Source organism: Giraffa tippelskirchi, chromosome 7 (genome assembly GCF_054371585.1).
Source record: "Giraffa tippelskirchi isolate mGirTip1 chromosome 7, T2T-mGirTip1v1.2.pri, whole genome shotgun sequence".
In the NCBI taxonomy this organism is placed as follows: Eukaryota; Metazoa; Chordata; class Mammalia; order Artiodactyla; family Giraffidae; genus Giraffa; species Giraffa tippelskirchi.
The window spans coordinates 122610332-122627693 of NC_137281.1; the positions used below are offsets into that span (position 1 = coordinate 122610332).

Sequence of the window (17362 nt, forward strand, 5' to 3'; positions counted from 1 at the left end):
AGGAATTATGAGGTCTAGGTTAAAGTAATGGCTCTGACACTAGCCAGCTGTGTGACCTAGGATGAGTCATTTCACTTTTTTATTTTCTTATATTTGAAACAAAGAGTTTGAACAGAATGCTATCTATGATCCTAAGACCCCATGTCCCCTTTCCCATTGTCTGAAATCTCCTATCAGGATCTCTTTTCTGAAGGAAGTAACTTTTCACACCTTTGTCTCAATAGAGAGGAGACAGAATGCCCTTAGCACCCTCTTGCTAACCCTGAGCTGGCTTTACCGGTAAAGCAGAAACCTTGCACTAGCATTGGTACAGGTGGTCAACATTTTAGAGAGATGGTGAGGGAGGAGTCAGGTGGAACAATATCCAAGTATGGGATTCCAGGCAGGAGTAGAGGGCGGGCAGGTCCAGGAGGCAGGCCAGTGTGAATGATGGTGGCCAGCATTTTGGGACCATGGCTTTGCTTACTTGGTCTAGCCAGCGGGGCCATGCTGGAGCTTGGCATCCAATCCAAGGTCTATAGGAGTACCAGGAGTTAACCCTTCTCTGTTTTCTCTGGGCAAAAGTGATAAAAGAAAAAGGCCCTGCCACACACATCTGCTGCTGCTGCTGCTAAGTCGCTTCAGTCGTGTCCGACTCTTTGCGACCCCATAGATGGTAGCCCACCAGGCTCCCCCATCCCTGGGATTCTCCAGGCAAGAATACTGGAGTGGGTTGCCATTTCCTTCTCCAATGCATGAAAGTGAAAAGTAAAAGTGAAATCGCTCAGTCGTGTCCGACTCCTAGCGACCCCATGGACTGCAGCCTACCAGGCTCCTCCGTCCATGGGATTTTCCAGGCAAGAGTACTGGAGTGGGGTGCCATTGCCTTCTCCGCCACACACATCAGCAGTCTAATAACTGTAAGCTTGAAAGTGGAAGATTTCTAACCCTGGGAAACCCTTGAAGAGACTGTCCCACAGTTAATGCAAAATTGTGGGACCTTGGTTGTGTGGATTAATGGTGTGTGCACAGCTAATGGAGGTGGCTTTCTGCCTCTGCTGTTTCCCCTTTTTTTTTTTTTCCGGAGTTATTGGTGGATGAAAGAGACATCATACAGGTAGGAGGAAATAATTCCAGCTAAAACTGACTATTTGGCAATGAGGGTATTATATTTTCTTACTGTTTCTTTCTTGAAGTAGATGTAGAAGTGGATTCTGCTAGAACTTAGGAAAATCCTGGCATAGTTGACCCATTGTTCCTATTCTCTTTAAAACTGCACATGTGCCTTGATCCGACCAGTCTTTGCTCACCCCTGACCACTAGAGCATTAGTTGGAAGATAGTGTTTCAGAGATCACCATCTCCAAAGCCTTCATTTTGCAGTTGAGGAAAGAGGCTCAGAGATGTGAAATGACTTGCCCCATGTCACACAGCAACTTAATGGTGGAACCCAGACAAGAACTGCCAGTTCTGTCTGTGCTGTGCTTAGTCACTCAGTTGTGTTCCACTCTTTGCGACCCCATGGACTGCAGCCCACCAGACTTCTCTGTCCATGGGGATTTTCCTGGCAAGGATACTGGAGTGGGTTGCCATGCCCTCCTCCAGGGGATCTTCTCAACCCAGGGATCGAATCCAGGTCTCCCGCATTGCAGGTGGATTCTTTACCATCTGAGCCACCAGGGAAGCACAGTTCTGTCTACAGCACTCTTTTTTTTGTTTTTTAATTGAAGTGCAGTGCTTTACAACGTCGTCTTAATTTGAGGTGTACAACACAGTGATCTATCTATCTATATATATTAGTTTTCAAATTATTTTCTCTTATAGTTTATTATAAAATAATGAGTGTAGTCTCTGTGTATACAGTAGGTCCTGGTTGGTTATCTGTTTTATATATAGTAGTATGTATGTCCAACATTCTATTTTCTTCCCCTATCTTGCCTCACCTTCCCTCACTCCCCAAACTAAATGTGCTATGCCAAACATATCTACATGATTGAAATATTGAATACATGTCTTTTTTAAAGACCAGAATAAAAATGTTTTTCTGATAGGAAAACAGCCTTTAAAAAGAAATGAGAAGGAAAAGGAGATCAAGGAAGAGTGGAAAGGAGCCCAAAGTGCATTGGCTTTGCCAGTTTTACTCTTTTGTTTATGGAGGTCCCTGTGGGTGGCAACGTGTCCATGTTGGACCAGGACTTGTACAACATGCATGGACTGACCTTATTTCATTCATCTTCCAAAACCCTTTGGGGTCATTTCACATATGTGGCTTTCCTCTCACTTCCATTTTCATGTTACTTTAAAACCAATACCATACTGTGTCATCACATGGGTTGGATGGAAGCATCCTTGTTTCTCAGTGTGACAGTCCCATTCATAAGGAGAGTGATCTAGAAGATATACTGGGCTCGGGGGCAAGGCCATGTCACAGTGTTTTCCTCAGAGCAGGGGTATGAGGTAGCTGGGGTCTCTTTCCCTTTCCTAAGAGTTATAAGCTTTGGATCTCAGGGTGGTCTGGTCAGATTTGCAATGAAGTATCAAGATCATGGTGACCAAAAGATGCAGGCCTCAATGTTCTGTGTGAGTAGCCACTACATGAAAATGTTGCATCTGAAACAGGAGAGTTTTCTGAAAGGGTATTTGGAAAAGTCAAGAGGCCTCAAAGAGCTGGACTTTTGAAAACATTTGTTGGGGGGCATCATATGAGAATTTATTGATAGCAATGATGATAAGGAAGTATAAATTTGCAACCATAAACTCAGATGTACAAGTTCAGTTTGGTCACTCTGTTGTGTCCGACTCTTTGTGACCCCATGGACTGCAGCACGGCAGGCTTTCCTGTCTGTCACCAACTCCCGGAGCTTACTCAAACTCATGTTCATCGAGTCAGTGATGCCATCCAACCATCTCATCCTCTGTCGTCCCTTCTCCTCCTGCCTTCCATCTTTCCCAGCATCAGGGTCTTTTCCAGTGAGTCAGTTCATCGCATCAGGTGGCCAAATATTGGAGTTTCAGCTTCAGCATCAGTCCTTCCAATGAATATTCAGGATTGATCTCCTTTAGGATGGACTGGTTGGATCTTGCAGTCCAAGGGACTCTCAAGAGTCTTCTCCAACACCACAGTTCAAAAGCATCAATTCTTCAGCACTCAGCTTTCTTTATAGTCCAACTCTCACATCCATACATGACTACTGGAAAAACCATAGCTTTGACTAGATGGACCTTTGTTGGCAAAGTAAAGTCTCTGCTTTTTAATATGCTGTCTAGGTTGGTCATAACTTTCCTTCCAAGGAACAAGTATCTTTTAATTTCATGGCTGAAGATGTATAAGAGATGTCATTAAAATATTTGTGTGTGTGTATATATATATATATATATACATAGATATATATATTTAAACTGTAAATATTTAAAATCATATGAAATCCACCACTAAGCCCTCTCTTGTTTGTTTGAGAATATTTTCCATTTTGGTCGTTATTTGTCCCCCAATCTCAAGATCACATAATGAATCAAGGGGATTAATTTGTGTCCCTAAATAAGGGAAAGGCCTCTGACCTTCAGTTCATTGTGGATGGTTCTCTAAAGGCAGGAGCACCCCAGCATTTGACCTTCTTTTGCCCATTAGGATGTTTACCCTCTCTGGGAGCCCCTTCTGAGAATCCAGCCTCTCTAGCTGCCCCTCCAGAGACCTTGTGTTTCCCTAGAGCCTGGCCAGGATGCACATTGGGGATCTGTAATGTTTAGAGGCCCACAGTATCAACCACCCACTGCCTTCCCATTTATGCCCCTGAAGAACAGGGATGACTGATGGTTGAAGCAAGTTCATGTTCATGGGAAATCCAGAAGCAGCCAGAACCAAAGAGGTGATGATTGAGGGAGGACACAGAACAAGGGCCGGAAGAAGAGGGCAGACATTTAAGACTGGGGAAAGGTGGAATGAAGTTGAAGGAGCTGTTCCCATTTGGCAGGGCAGACACTGGCAGCCAAGGATTCTGAAGGAAAATGAGGCCGAAGGCAGTTCTTGGGAGGAATTGGAAATCATGTGACCTGTGGGAGGTTCATGGGATTGAGAGAGGGAGGGAGGGAAAAGAATGCAGAGTACTGGCAGTGCCTACCCAGAAAAAATCTGGAACACAGAGGTCATAAACCAACAGTTTAGTGACATATTTTATCTGGTCAAATTAGAAAAAAAAATTTTTTTTTGATCAGTACCAACATTTTAAAAACCAAGAACGTTCATATAAAACTCTGTATTTTTCTGGCTTCTTAGAAGTGCTGGCAGCACCAGGCTAGCCATCCCACATGTTAACAGAAGACGAGAGGTGGGCACTGAGCCACAGTCCCACTCACTTCCATCACCTGTCTGTCCGAGTCCCCACCCACCCATCCCTCCCCACCAAGGTGGCTGAGTTTGCATAACCACCTGTGACATTGTCTTTTATTTTCCACTTCAGAGTACCTGGGAGAGAAGCTGAGAATGTCCTCTTCCTGGGGACCATAGTGAGGCTTCTTTCTTTTATGCAGTGAGATGGAGTATTGGGGATGGGTGAGACCCAGGAAACCGGGATGTGGCTTTCTCCACTCAGAGGGTCTCTTCGCATCCTAACCGAGTTGCAGAGTTTTCAAGAGTAGTGGGGCCCCAGGACTAGTGCAGGCCATTCCTATTTTGTGAAAATGTGTCAGGCAAAGTTGGTTTGTGTTATCAGTTCTTTGGGATAATGAATTTTCCCAGAGAAATAATGTTGAAGGTTGATAAAGCTTTCTCATATGGCTGGGGAGAGGATTAAGTGAAAAAAATTTATGTATAAAGCTAGCACAGAGCTTGTCACATGGTAAGTCCCAGGTAGGGGGAGAAGAATGAACTTTCAAAGTTCTAGGAGTACCTACCTTTGAGCAAAAAAACCCCGAAATAGACTAGCTTCGATTTTGGTGTTTTTACCATTCCCTTTGGCATCCTTTCCCCTGGCCAGAAGTGCCACCCTGGTAGAACTTTATTCCCTAAGCCTTTCCCTATGGTGCTCACCAGGGCAGGCCTGCCCTCTTCTCTAAAGTTGCCTACTATTTCTTTACTAGTCAGCATTCCTCTTCCCTCAGTTCAGCAGAGGGAAAAGCATTTGCCTTTGGGAAAATATTTATTACTTTATCGAATCTTCATTGTAGTATTTCTCAAAGTTTGCCAAGCATCAACTATTATCAGTTAAAAATACTAGTTAAAAGTGAAAACTTTGACCTTACCCCAACCCTCCCCTTCCCCCCGCCCCAGCCATCCTGAATTTGCTGGTTCAGAATCTCTGAGGCTGGGCCCCAGAAATCTGCATTTTAAACAACCCCCCTATGATTGCAGAAGGAAATAGCAACCCACTCTCGTATTCCTGACTGGGAAATCTGATGTACAGAGGAGCCTGGTGGGCTATGGTCCATGAGGTCAAAAAGAGTCAGACATGACTGAGGGACAGAACACCAACACACACACACCCCTTATGATATTCTGATGCACAGAAAATTTGGGAACCTCTGCTGAGTCCAGCTGGTGCAGTGGTTCTCAGTCAGGGATGCTTTTGCTACTAAGGGGACATTTGGCAATGCCTGGAGACATGTTTGGTTGTCATAACAGGGGAAGGGGAGGGGAAGTACTGGCTTTTAGAGACTAGAGGCCAGGGATGTGGCTAAACACCCTACAATGCTCAGGACAGCCCCCACAATACAGAATTCTCAGTCCCAACGTGTCAATGATACTGAGCCTGAGAAATCCTGAGTCACAGGGACAAAGTGCATAAACCTGGGCTGTGCATTTGGAGGTAATTGTGAATAAAAGAATCGACATCTGAGTCAGCATCTGACTCCTAAAAATCTAACCCAAGTAACTTCTAACTTTCTCAGGCCTTCTCCTTTATCCTCGCTCTCTTTTAAAAAAATTTTATTTATTTATTTATGTGGCTGTGCTGGGCCTTAATTGTAGTATGCATGGTCTTTGATCTTCATTGCAACATGTGGGACCTAGTTACCTTTTCAGGGATAGAATCCAGGCCCCCCTTCATTGGGAGCACATAGTCTTAACCACTAGACCACCATGAAAGTCCCTCTTTTAGTCTCTCTTAAATCCACAGATTCTCTAAAATTATACTTCACTTTCACCTCCACCCAAACAATACTCCTGGGGCTTCCATATCAGGATCTCAGATGGTGGGAATGAGAGTGAGGGCCCTATGTTGTTATGACTCAGTTGTACATCAGATATGTCCACACTGGCAGAAGATTTGACCTTTACTCAGGTGCTTTCTGGGCTCAATGGCATTTGTAGACTGACTTGGTATCCTAACCAAGGTTTTCTACCATTACTGATACCTTCATTTCTATAGGGAAATGCCTTCACAATTTAAAGATAACTTACAAGTAGATTTTAAGAACAGAGCCTGTCTTGGGTTGGAAACTTCCTTTTGTTAGAAGGAAAGAACTGCTGGAAAGCAACCAGCTTGAGCAGAAAGCATGTGCACTATACGTATAACCCCAGAAATTAGATTTTTCCCCTCAATGTCATCAGAGAATAATTTATGTGAATCATTCTTTGGGGAATGGTGAAATGTATAATTCAAACCTTTTTTTTTTTTTTAACCTAGTGCCAACTCTGGGACCTTGAAAGGCATTGTCCCTCCATGTCCTCTCTTCTCAGCATGACTCCTTTAACCCTGAACACAGGGCTCAAACTGATACATTGACTGCAAAGTACTGTTTCATAGTGAGTTAAGTGATCCAAGGTCACAGAGCTCATCAGCTGCTGAGCAGGGACTATAATTCAGGTTTCCTTACTCCCAGGCCAGGGCTCTTTTCACTACCTTTTGTGAATAAGATGTAATCTTGCATGAGGCAGTTACAGAAAGGAAAGGAGAACAAAGGTGTCCACACAAATTCCTGTAATATATGGCAGTGCTTAATAGATGACACCAAAGTGACACAAGCAAACCGTGTGGGAATTCAGGGAGGAAAGGAAACTCCTCCATCTGAGATGATTGTAGAAAACAGAGTTTCATTAGTCTTGAAAATGGATAGACTTTCCATAGGCAGAGATGGAGGAAGAGCATTCTAGGCAAAGAGCATGACAGGGTGAGGCATGGAGGTGGGAAAGTGGAGGATATATTTTGAGGAACAGAGAGTACAGTTGGACTTGGTTGGATGATGTGTTAGGTATGTGCTGGAGATCAGCTGGTGCTATAACAAAGTTGTATAGTATCTGAGAAGTTGGGTTTTCCAACAGAAAACTGTTGAATAATTTTTGAATAGGGGAATTGCAAACTTGGAGGTATGTTTTAGAAAGATTACATGGGCTACAGTGCTCAAAGAGGACCCAGAAGAAGGGAGGCTGGAGAACAGGAGCCCAGGTGAGAAGTGGGTTGGGAATAAAGGCAGTGGCAATAGAAACAAGGAAAGATGTGAGACCATTCAGTGAGGACAGGAGTAGGAAGGAAAGGTCTGGGCATCAGGGGTGAATTCCATTTAGCATGTGCTGCCTTCAAGATGACCTCAAAACATCCAGGTGGAAATCTCCAGAAGAAAGTGGGATAGTTAGTTCTGAGGAGAGGGTCTGTTGTTGTTGGCATCAAAGCCCAGGGAACGGACGAGGCTACCAAAAAGAAAGTGTAGAGCAGAGAGATAAGAGTTGGGGGCATGCCACATTGAAGTCCTCTCTGGAGGGGGAGGAAGAACAGGCCTTGACGAGCAGGATAGAGAGATGACAGGGTCCTCTAGGGAGAGAGGGGAGAGAGTTTCAAGGAGAGAGAGGTTGGATAAAGGAGTATCAAACCCATAGAAGATTCAAGGAAGATGAGAACTGAGAAAGAGCCATGGTTTGGCCTTTTATCTTCTTATTCCCCATCTCCACTAAGATGTTCACATTCAACTGCTGCAAACCAAGCATAGAGTTGGATGCTTCAAACCTCCACTCTCTCCCCTTGCCTTCTCAGGAAGTAGCATCTCCCACTTTCCAAGTCAGGACCACACACTGTCATACTCCACCCAGCCTTCAGTTATCAAGTCCAGTCAATTCCACCTTTAGGACTTTTCTCCACCTCCACTGCGATTTCTAAGGAGGATGCTCTACTAGGCAGCAGTTTCAAACTTAATGATCAGCTTCTTATGGAACTCTTTCATGAAACACACTTTGTGAAACTCTACAATGGTAGCTTTTAATTGAAATTAGGAGATGAATCATCATAATATAAGCTATATACCTGTAGAAAATAGATATTTCAGGGTACTGAACTCTTAGAAGCAGACAACTTCTATTTGGGTAGTCAGAGAAGGCTCCCAGGAGAGATGGCATTTAAGATGGTCCTTAAGGTTGGATAGAAATCTAACCATGGGGATTATTTTTTAAAAAGGATATTCCAGATGGAGGGGACATAGATGAGGAAATATAGGTTATGTACGAGGGAGAGCGCTGATTTCAGTTTGGCTAGAGTAGAGACTGCTTTGGAAAAAAATCAGTGGATAGTAAAATTTGAGCCAGATTATATACAACAGGTCTTAAATATCAGGCTAAGTAGTTTAGATGTTTAAGCAGAGGCATGAGGATTCATTTGTGCTAGAGAAGGGAGTGACTGGAGGTGGGGAAGCCCTTTCAAAGGTTATTGCAGAGCTAATCAAGGTAAGAAGTATCTATGTGAGGGTCTTGATAGAGGGAGTGAAGTAAAGAAACGCTGGTAGAGACATTGTGGAAGAAACATTTGATGAAGAGGCGGAAAGGGAGGGCAGATTCCAACCCAACCTTTTATCTCTGAAATTTTAAGGTAAAGGGTTGGGGTGAGATGGGAGGACATGCCAGTAAAAAACGTGGGGGATCACAGAAGAAGAAGCAGAGTTGGAAGGTGAGAGGTTTCATTGCTGACATGTGGAGCTTGAAGTCATGGAGAGTCATCTAGACAAGAGAGAGGTGTCCTGCTGGCAGGCAGAGTTGGGGAGAGAATCAAGCTAAACAATTGAGTGTTCTTATCTGACAATTGTCTGAGTAAAGCAGAGAGATTTTAGGTAATTTTAGAGGTTGGTAAAGAATGGAGTGTTTTTTAATGTTATGTAGTAGAAGGCCTCTTTTCTGATGAAATGTTTTGTATACTGTATACTTTTGACCCATAAGTTAAAATTATATAAATATGCTTTTGTGTTGTTGAATCAAGGCCTTTTCTCTGATTTATACATACAATGCTTACTATCCCTTTTCACCATTCTTGCATAAATTCTACTTGTAGTTTATCATCTACATTCCTTCTTTCAGTTTCTTTAGAGTGAGATGAGTTCTCAGACACGTCTTCAAAGCAGTCTGAGTAGAGAATCAGTTTCATTTTTTAAAAATATCCTTTAGAGTTGACTTATGCACATTTAATTTAACGTGATTTTAAAACAGCAACTTAACCTTCGTAAAGTCTTTTCCAAAGTTTTGATGTAATTCTTAGAGAAATTACAACCTTTTAAAAAGAATCCACACTCGTATTTATTTTGTTCAATATTTACTTGTTGCTGTTGGTTTTTAGTTGCTAAGTCGTGTCCTATTCTTTGTGACCTCATGGACTGTAGTGCTCCAGGCTCTTCTGTCCTCTGCTATCTCCCAGAGTTTGCTCAGATTCATGTCCGTCTAGTCTGTGATTCTATCTAATATATTTGGATGATGTGATTTCAATAGCAATGACAGCTGCCATATGCAAGTATGGCACAAATACAGTGGGATTCTTGGTGAGTCCACAATTCAAATGGTGGCAGCAGATGTAGACATTCCAGTAACCTGCTGGCAGCAGCAAGTTGGTGAAGTGGTAGCCAGTTAGCAGAGTTTTATTGTAGTATTGTGTGTTAACAGTGCAGCAACTTGGTTTGTTGATATGTCTCAAGATTCCTAATTTTTTGTTGTCACATGGAAGTGCTTTGTTGCATAGTTGTAATCAATGAGCATGTTTTCCATTCTACTTTTTTCCTACTAAACTTGACAACATTATCTTGCCCTTGAAGAGCAGACAGCATTCAATGAATACTGTTGTACTGACTCTCCAAATGTAAGGTTTCTGCTCAAGGAAAGTGATACACAGAGAGAGAGTGTCCGAAGACAAACTAGGAAATGAAAACTGCAACTAGGAATACAGCAGACATCCTGACTGTCCATGAAGAATCCTATTCAAGACCCTGTTTTCAGGAGATGAAACTGAATCAGCAACTATAAGGGTCCCTCTGGGGATGGAAGTTTAAATTTAGAAATTCATCTGTTGCCCTAAGCCTTTCTCTTTATGAAGAGAACCAAAACAAATGCAGCATTTGAGTTCCCTCCACTATTCTATATACTTACCAACTTGAAACTAAGAAGGCCCACCCTTTTTTCTCTTGATAACAGTCTGCATTTTATAGGGTGCCCTTTGCATCTCCATGACATTCTGTAAAATTAAGCAAATAGAATAACTTTGTTACAAGAACAGATATAATTTTTTTAAAGTTTATTTATTTTTGGCCGTTATGGGTCTTTGTTGCTACGCACAGGCTTTCTGTAGTTGTGGTGAGTAGGGGCTGCTTTTCATTAGTGTGTGGGGTTCTCATTGTGTTGGCTTCTCTTGTTGCCAAGCGTAGGCTCTAGGATGCCCTGGCTTCAGTAGCTTCAGCATGCTGGCTCAGTAGTTGTGACTCACAGGCTCTAAAGTGTAAGCTCAGTAGTTAGGGCATAGTTGCCCTGTGGCATGTGGGATCTTTCTGGACCAGGGATTGAACCTATGTCCCCTGAATTAGCAGGCAGTTTCTTAACCACAGGACCAGCAGGGAAACCCAGGCAGTTGTAATTTATTCTTGGTAGCTTTGTTTGTCACTTGGAAAAAATACATCTCTCAGGTGCAATAACATTAAATATTAGAAATATGCTCTTCTCTACCAAAAACCAATTTGACTTTACATATCTCTTTACCATACTCAACAAAATGGATGTATTTTAGCTCTTGTCTTCTCAGTGCTCCTAGGAATACAAAGCCCTCCTGGATCCTGATAAATGAGGTTGTTCTCTCATTTGTATTTTTTAAAAGTGGAAAAATCAGGACTAGAATAAGGGAAGAAGAGCTATGAGGACTAACTTTTTGAGTTCTTTGTTTAATCTTTTCTTTATTGTGTTTTCTGAAACGTCAAAGGTAATACAAGCTCATTTTGGAAAAAATTCCAACAACGCAGAAGGTAAAAGGTAAACACTCCTTCTCTAGGGTAATTTGCCACTAGTAAGTCTGTTTTGTGTTCTTTCTGACTTTTTTCCTGAGCATTGCATATGTGTGTGTGTGTGTGTGTGTGTGTGTGAGTGTGTGCGCATGCATGCTAAGTTGCTTCAGTCGTGTCTGACTCTTTGTGACCCTATGGACTGCAGCCCACCAGGCTCCTCTGTCCATGGGGATTCTCCAGACAAGAATACTGGAGTGGGTTGCCATGCCCTCCTCCAGGGGATCTTCCCAACCCAGGGATTGAACCCAGGTCTCCCACATTGCAGGCAGATTCTTTACCTTCTGAGCCACCAGGGAAGCCCATATAAAAAATACACACACACACACACACACACACATACAGACATAGTTGTTAACACAGATTATGATTATATTAGGTACCCTGTCTGCATCATGCTTTTTTTTGGGGGGGACTCTAACTGGTAGATTAGATTGGGGTACCCTACTGTGTCAGTACATGCTGATCCTCAGTGGCAGCGTAGTGTACCAGAGGAGAGTCACACTTCTGGTTTTTCCTCTGTTGAGAGACAGTTCCCTGATCTTGGCCCTGAGAGGAGACCTCACTTGCTTGTACTGTTTTCAGCTTGCTGTCCTCTGTCCCTCAGCTTCTCTCCTCACCTGCTCAGTTGCTTCCCCAAGTCGGGTTCTCTCAACCCCAGGGGATCCTGGTCGTCAGTCTAGGGACATGTACCTCCATGTAGTCTGTAACTGGGGATGCTGAGATCGTCAAGACAGACCATTTCCCCAAGGGAAGTGAGAGAGGCTTAACTAATATTAGTCACTTTGCAACAACTCAGCCCGGTATGTGGGTGCATGTCTGTTGATGTGAGCATGTATGTTGTTTTGGAAGGCAAAACCTGGGGGTTTTCTCTGAATATTTCTTTTTTTTTTTCAGGAAAAAAACCCACATTTAATTTACACATTTAATTTTGTACATAAAAATATGGGACTCAAGTTTTCAGTCAGGCAATTGAGGCTTTATAATGCCATCCTGAGCAAAGGAATGAGATAGGGACCTGGAGCTTCACAGGGGAAGAAGACCATTCATAGGAAGAGAAGAACAGATATTTGCTCTGCCATGTAGATAAGTCTTTCGGATAAAAGGTTATTGTTGGTAATAGCTGTCTTTCTGGGCCGGGTCTCCTGTCTAGATTCTTTCAGGCAGTTGAAGGAGAGAGAAATTTTTTCTTTAGTCTTCTGGGTCTTGATTACCAACAGTTCAAAATAATACACATGCTAAAGTGGCACATTTTGGGGTGGCATATTCTGTTCTCTTTCAGCCTCAAGTAAGTAGATAGCTTTTTATTTTTGGAAGAATCCTATTATCACCACTTTAATGTTATTTGGGTCTTTCTCTGTTTTTCTGTAGCTCATACCACTCAGTTTACTCAACCAGGTTGGTATTACCTGAAGACAGTTGGCCATTTAGAGAGAGGAGGAAGCTATGTAGCTCTGAATATTTCTATTAGAGAAAAACATTGGGATTACATAAATTCTGGTGTGCATTTTTGGCTGGCAGTTGGTTCATTCTGGTATATAGACTAGCTTATTTAGGGCTAGAAAGAATGACATAATTTTAGGCTCTTGGTTTCTGTTTCATCATTCAGCTTTGCCTTAGCTTCTAGAAGTCAAAACTGATTGTATGTGATTACCTTTGAATGGATGAGAGAAGGTGCGGACTCAGGGGCGATATCTTGGGCAGGCAGGATCCTCCCCTTCCTACCCACTGACCAGAGTGACTTTGCTGGGTAGCACTGCAAGGCCTGGTATTTCAGCCAGGAATGGAGCCTGTGGGGTGGGATGGAGGAGAACTCTGGACCAAAGGCTTGAGTATTTTTATGTTGGTTTTCTGAAAGGGTGTTAAAGATGCTGTTCAGGTGCTCTCTCTGGCAGCACATATACTAAAATTGGAAAGATGATATTCAAGCTAAATGAAGAGATACTTGGAAAAATTTTTGATTTGAACATAAAATCTTGGAAGTACTAAAAGTTTGAAATAAATGCCTAAAACTTTTCAAGGTAGTACATCCACCCCCACTGCTGACTCCCCATCACCACGCATTGTGGATGGACAGCTCATGGGAGCTCACACACACGCCTGGCTGCATAATGCTGGACTCTTAAAACCTGTCTGAGTTATTTCAAGTATCTCTTCTTAATCCCTTCAGATACAGAGATGAGTTAAAAAAAATATGTTAACCCATCTGGAGTAGCTCTAAGCTGTTCACTCCAAAACAAAGAAATCCTTCTTCAGCACCAGACCTTAACATTCTTTTTTCCCCCCAAATTGCAATTTGATTTTAAGCAAGGGAGAGTTGGGATCTTAGCTCTTATTTATTTATTTATGTATTTATTTGCATATGCTGGGTCTTAGTTGCTGCATGCAGGATCTTTGATCTTTAGTTGCAGCAGGCAAACTCAGTTGAGAATCTTTAGTTGTAGCTTGTGAACTCTTGATCTCAGGATGTGCGATCTAGTTCCCTGACCAGGGATCAAACCTGGGCTCCCTGCACTGGCAGCTTGGAGTCTTAGCCATTGGATCACCAGGGAAATTCCAGGTCTTACATTCTTTCTGTTTTACAACAAACAGTCATAGGTTGCAAAATTCTGAGAAAATAAAGACTAAGACTTCAAACACTGCATCACTGTGCCTGGCCCAGTGATAGGAATGCTCTGTGGAGGGAATATTCAGAATGTACTGCACAGAGGGCAAAAAAAGAGGAGTGGATGGAGCCCTGCAGCAGACCCCAGCGTGATGCAAGTACAGGAGATTCTGGATTGAGGGGTGTGGTGAATTTCCAAATCTCTCTACAGAAAATAAAAGAATCGGATTTTCTAACTAGGCTGTCAGCTATGAAGGGAAGGAGCAAGAGGAGAAGGAAAGGAAAGGGGGAGGAAAAGGAAGCAGAAGGATGAAAGGATGAGGTGGGATGTGGGCAGTGACTGTGTGAGGCCCCTGGGTCCTGGCAGGGAGTGAGTATTGATCTTGGAGGCCTCCAGGAAGCGTAATATGCATACTCACGGGTAATATATTTATTTATGATTTATGCCCTGCTGACTTCCAGAATGGTTTTAAGGTGGCTCACCTGCTAGTGAGCTAATGCTTCCTACACACACTGAGCAACGCTGAAAAATGAAAGGGCAGAAACTCTGTGAGTCATCACCCAACTGTTTAAGTGAGCTGTGAGCTAGGAGGGAGGCTGTTTCTTCTGAATGAGGTGCCCACGATGCTGTCAACACTACTGGTAGGAATCCTGATAAGTCAGGCTCATTTAGTTGACATCACCAGGAAATCACAGAACTTCTCAGATTACTGAAGCTTCTCCCTTTAGAAGTCGGTCTTTTAGAACTTGAAATATTTTATACGGAAGCTTCTGTCTAATGAAGATTATATGCTTCTTTCTCTTCAGAGAAGCTTGATGGCTATTTGAAAAAAATTTTTTGAGAAAGAAATGCCAGGCTTTTTCCCTCTAGATCTATGTTTGATTTTTTAATAACAGTTTTATTGAGATATAATTCACATGTCATGAAATTCACTATGTAAGTATACAATTCCATGGTTTTTCATATTAAAATATTCTCAGAACTATGCAATCATAACCATTGTCTGGCTTTAGAACATTTTTATCACTCCAGAAAGACGCCACATACCCATTAGCACTCATTCCCCATCACACTCTCCAGCCCCTAGCAGCGGCTAGTCTACTTTCTGTCTTCTGTGTTTGCCTATCCTGGAAATTTCATATAAATGGCACCATGCAATACATGGCCCTTTGTGTCTGGCTTCTTTCACCTAGCATAATATCTTCAAGATTCATCCATGTTGTAGCTTGTATCAGTACTTCATTCCTATTTTTGGCTGAGTAACATTCCATTGTATGGATGAACTACATTTTGTTGACCTGTTCATTAATTGACAGATATTTGGGCTATTTCCACTTTTTGGTTTTTATCACTAATGCTGCAGCGAGCATTCATGTATAAGGTTTTATGTGGATGTGTGTCTTCAGCTTTCTTGGGTCTATATCTGTGGGTGGATACAGATTGGAATGTAACCTAACTTTTCTTCTGGTGGAAACAGAGCTCTCATCCTAATAATCGTGGTGCTGTGCTGGGACCCAGGGCCTCCGAAGTTAGTGAATGTGATGGGTTCGTTGTCTTGAACTCCAAGTCCTCATGTGGCTGAGCTTTTAAAATTTGATGTCTTTTTTCTTTCTTTTTTTTTTTTTTTTTTTTTACAATTTTTCAGATTCTTTCACTTAGTCAGCTATCACTCTTTGCTTTTGATGGTAAGCCTGTTTCCAGGAGAACCCAAAACTTCAGAGTGGGTTTTTGAGCTCCTGAGTGGGCCACCTTTTACAACTGTATCTAAATCAAGAGTTAAGGGGCTCTGAGAATATGGGGGCCATGGAGCAGATTCAAATCTAATTTCAAAACCTGCAGCTATATCCAGTCATTTCACAGCTTGGAGGATAGCCACCCCAACCTATCCACAGATCTGTAATTATAAGATTTAAATATCATTTGTTATAAGCCACAATGTTTTAGAGTGGCTTGTTAACATTATTGAGGCAATGTGTTTTTGTGTGTGTGTTCAGTCGTGTCTGACTCTTTGTGACCCTATGGATTGCAGCCAGCTAGGCTCCTCTGTCCGTGGAATTATCAGACAAAAATACTGGAGTGAGTTACCATTTCCTCTTCATGAGATCTTCCTGACCCAGGGGTTGAGCTTCTGTCTCCTTCATCTCCTACATTGGCAGGTGGATTCTTTTACCACCAGGCCACCTGGGAAGCCCCATTGATGCAATAGCTGACAAATATAGCTACTGTGAAGTCATTAAAAATCATACTTTGGAAGTTATTTTTAATAATTTGACACAAAGGTTATAATATGATGCTAAATTGAAATTATGGTGTAATTATAAAATTACAATATAATTGAATTTATGAGATAATGTTAACTGAAAATCTCAGGATAGAAAGTTACTTTTAAAATGGCATTAAAAATATTTTTATACAGTATATACATTGTCAAAAGGAATAAAATAACCAACATGTTAATAGTGACCATTTCTGGTTGATATAGTTATGCTCAATTTTAGCTTTTTATTGTCTGTCTTGAAATAGGAGCTCAATTAATATTGGCTAAATAAAATTTGAATAAATAAATTTCCATGTATTAAAAAAAGGAGAGTAAATAGGCTCTGAGTAAAGGACTGAGGTGATTTCCTAAGAGAAAAACACAAACATAAACTTTAGTGTTAACTTAATTTTAAAACATCTCTCTGGGCATTTACTTCTATATTCTCAGCCATGTTTAGGACATTTACAGTAGTCAGACTTCCTTCCATTTAAAGTGTTATTATAAAGGCTCTGCCTTTTGGTAATAGGGATTAAAATGTTACTTTTGCTGGTATATAAGAAAATTTATTTAAGGACTACTGAACTGATTCTAGTCCTAAACCTTTTCACAGAGCTCTCATTCAGTAGGAAGGGACCTCAGAGGAGCCCTGACTCCTTGGCTGCCATTTGCAAAGCACAGGTTAAGAGGCCTCTGTATCACTTTGGATTTGGTTATCACAAAGGCTCAAATAGCTAGAGTTTAAACAGAACAGAAATTTACTTTTTTTCTCATGTGAAAAAAGTCCATTAAAAAAAAAAAAAAGTCCATTAGTAGGTAGACAAGAGCTACATAGTGATCCCACAATCATCAGTAACCTAGGCTCCTTCCATCTGTGTGTTTGTCCATCCTTTAACACATGGCTCTCATCCTCAGACTCACTCATTGCAGTATGGCCACTTGAATAGCCTCTATCATGTCCATTTTCTAGGCAGCAGGAAGAAGGAAGGGCAAGGACAAAAATGGTACACCCCCTGCCTGAATTAGCCTGTTTTAAGTAGCTTTCCTGAAGTCTTGCTCAATGACATTCTCTTATATCTCATTGGCCTTCTCGCTTCAAGGGAAGCTGGGAAATGCTAGTTTTAAAGCTGGATATACTCAGGGTTCTGCTAGTATGGAAGAAAGAAGGAAAGGAAAAGGAGGGGAAAGATATAAGCAGGCCATCCAGAGTCTCTGCCCTGGCCTCTTAGGAGCTCATGGTTTAGGACAGACAAGACAAAGGCAGGTCATCACACAGTGTTACTCACAGAGCTGTGCAG

At 42.0% G+C, this 17362-nt stretch overlaps 1 protein-coding gene across 7 annotated transcripts in view; it reads left to right on the forward strand.

Moving 5' to 3' along the window:
* The window catches only part of SHC4 (SHC adaptor protein 4), a 160816-nt gene that overhangs the window by 42856 nt on the left and 100598 nt on the right, over positions 1 to 17362 (forward strand). The window lies entirely within an intron of this gene.